Genomic DNA, 3354 nt, shown 5'->3' with positions numbered 1-3354 from the left:
ATTATTATTATTATTATTATTATTATTATTATTATAAATAACAATAAATAAATAAATAAAATAAATAAAAATAAATAAATAAATACAACCTATCTGTGTTGACAAACTTTGCTGTTCTTGCTAAAATTTGTTTTAGTTATTTTTCAGTTCTGCATGCTGTTTGTTATGTCAATGCAAAAAAAATTTAATCATATTCAGGAACTGGATTGGAATTTAAAAGTCATTCTCAATGCTGTTGTGGAAGGAGCACAACGCTGCTATTAACACAGATGGTTTGAATCTTGTATTTGGGGGAATTGTTTAGTAATGTAAGTTTGATAAATGGCTCATCATCTTGAACACTGTTTTGAGTATGTGTACATGTGTTGAGCTGAGCTGACTGCTGTCATGTTTACAGTGCGGCGTGTGTTCAATCGCTCCTTTCCATTAAGAAAACACTATTTGGAATTATACGGCCAAATTACGGCGAAAGCGTGTTTTCCAAACGATTCATTCAACCGAACCGACAGGCCTAATTCGTCAAGTGCGTTTACACGCGGTCAAATTCAGTCGTTTCTTAGCTGACAACTTTCATTTTCACATCGATTTAGCAGATGAAAATTCCACTGCGACTGTTTGTCCAAACCAACGCTTAAAACCCTAAAAGAGAAGAGCTGCGAAACGTCAAATCAAGCAACGGAAACCTGAACGTCACCTCATCTGGCTTCCAATCTGTTTCCCTTCACATCCAATGTCTTCTATGAGAAATCTCTGAAACAGAAATGATCTGGGGGAGCAATAATGTCCAGCACTAATTTAATACCTTATTACCATAAGCCTAGTGCGATGCATGCATAATAAATGTGTTGTATCGCACAAGGCTCAGGCATACGCTTGGAACAGGATTGCGGGTCCTGAGACAGCAAGCCACATTTGCATGATATGATGTGAGAGTTGAATGAATTGCAGGATTATGGGAAACACTGCCTCCCTGCCCAGACTCATTGTACTGAAGAGAAGTATCACATACCCACAGATGGTTGGCAATTTGGAAGAAGCCAAAGAGAAAAGCATGGAAAAGAGAGGGAGAAAATGTGCACGCTTTAAAAAAAGAGGAAGAAGAGGAGAAAACATCAAAGACTGCATTTTTAATTTCATTTTAAAGCGCAGGGCACTATCTGCCGGATTTTCTTTTTAATTCAAGAGGAAATGTAGTTTTACTTAAAGACTCAAGACTCAACGTCGTTAGCTACAGTTCTGCCCGAGACGTTTAAGAAGAGGCTTATTTAGACGGATATGCTGTCAGAAAGTCTGATGGTATAAATACATATAAATACATAACATTTTATCTTCCAGTTTATATGAATGTGCAAGGGAACGTTTATATTTTACAGGATTTCTGCAGGTTTTTATGAAGGTTAATTTAAGACTTTTCAAGGCCAAGTGAATAAAATTTAAGGAATAATTGGAAGGGAACAAAATAGCTCAATATCTAATATTAAATATTAAATATCTAAATGTCAATGTCTAAAAGTTTGAAAATACAGCTTTCTACAGATTTGCATTACTTTTTAATTCATTTTACAATAATCACATTGAAAAAAAATAATAATAATTAAATATATATATATATATATAAATATATATTTGTTTTGTTTTCCAATGCAAATATTCATGATTCAAGATGGAAAATGACATAAGTCTTGTTTTCTGAAAAATTGAGTTTATGATAAAAAAAAAAAAAAGAACAACACGTTTTCACACCACACTGACAGATATTTGAAGACTTCATAATTTTAATTTTTAATAATTTTATCAGGCTCCTATGTTTAGGTTCAGTAATTTCACTTTAATGCCAAAGAAAAGGTTATTAGTCAGTTATCGAATGCTTTATTTTCAAAAATGTGCAATGTTATTCTCATAGGAGCCTGATAAAAATACTAATTTAAAAAAAAAATCTCAGACGCACTTTTTTTTTTTTTTTTTGCATCTGAAGTATTAATTTGTTCCTGTTTTATGCATAAACGTCAGTTTCTCAGTAAACAAGACTTCATATCTTCATTTTGCATCTCGAGAATCTTGATTTTCAGATATTTTTACTGGAAAATAAAAAATACTATAAAAAATTATAAGGAAGACATAATTGTTTTTGTGATGCATGCAACATGACTGAATGAATTTACAACTTTCTGTTTAAGGCCTTAACTTTGTGGAAGGGCAAAATAAGAACTTTTAAGACCAAGTTTAAAAAAAAAATAATAATAATTTAAGGGAAAACAATACATCAATATGTTATCTAATTGTAAATGTTTACAAATTTGAAAATACAACTTCCTATAGATCGACATTACCTTTTAATTTAAAAAAAAAATTTGCTTAAAGCTTTATCTGTTCGGCTCCCAAATACTACAATATGGAAATAATTTTTACTGTATCTTCTGATCACACTGCAAAAAAGTGACTGGTATGCTTAAAGTCTGCTATGGGACAACTAATTTTGTGCTTAATGCACTTTAATTGTGAGGAAGTCCAGCTAAAGATATACTGAAGTATATTTAATTGTGCTAAAGTGGAACTATTGCAAGCATACTTCAGGTACACTTTAAATACCTTGCATTTATCAAGGCCGATATTATATTAAGATCCTACAATCCTCATCAATAGTGACATTAAAACACATTTTAGTCTGTATATTAAGAAATATTCATTGCACACAAGTAGTACTCCAAATAAAGTTGAATTATAATTTTTATTTCAGTAAGTCTCGAGCGATATGTCAGTAAATATGTTAATAGATTTGAACTATACTTTGTATGAAATAAATGTATTTTAATTATATTGCTTTTTACAAGGGCTTCAGCTCTGATTTAAGACCTTTTAAGGCCTTCATTTGTGGAATTAGGACTTTTTTTAAGACCCGCAGAAACCCCGATTTTAGGTTTTTAATCACATTTTAGCTTTATGCATTAAAAAGCTATACGTGTTCACATAATGTAACAATTAAAACTATAAATTGCACACATAAAAATGATGAAAGAAGGATAAAGTGCTGTTTTAGATGGAGTTTAGCATGGGTAATGCCGAGCACTGAGTTCATAATGAAAGTTTCTATTCGAGAACCACACCTTGTGCAGGTTTTACAGACAATAAAAGCAGCGGTGATATTTCTTGCATCATTTAGTTCACACCTTAGTGCAGTTCGGGCCTAAAAAAGAAATCACATGCCTGTTTGGTTTTCACACTTGGCATATTTTGACATGCTTATCGTCTGCTAATTTCAGTTTCAGGTGTCAGGACTGCACAAAAACAAGATGCGAACATGTTTTGATTTGTTAAAGCTAAACGTTTGTGTGTTGCATATTAAACGCTCATTAA

General features: G+C 31.9%; 1 long non-coding RNA gene across 1 annotated transcript in view; it reads left to right on the top strand.

The window, feature by feature from the left end:
• Positions 1-1875, top strand: part of LOC107734602 (uncharacterized) — a 20676-nt gene extending 18801 nt beyond the window's left edge. Inside the window, exon 3 of the long non-coding RNA XR_001639118.1 lies at positions 1813-1875. This is a non-coding gene — a long non-coding RNA (uncharacterized LOC107734602). The remainder of the gene's footprint in view (positions 1-1812) is intronic.
• The last annotated feature ends 1479 nt before the right edge of the window (positions 1876-3354 follow it).

This window comes from Sinocyclocheilus rhinocerous, unplaced genomic scaffold (assembly GCF_001515625.1).
Source record: "Sinocyclocheilus rhinocerous isolate Xijiao unplaced genomic scaffold, SAMN03320098_v1.1 scaffold2145, whole genome shotgun sequence".
NCBI lineage: Eukaryota > Metazoa > Chordata > Actinopteri > Cypriniformes > Cyprinidae > Sinocyclocheilus > Sinocyclocheilus rhinocerous.
The sequence above is the reverse complement of the archived record's forward strand: the minus strand, read 5'-3'. Positions and strand labels throughout refer to the sequence as shown.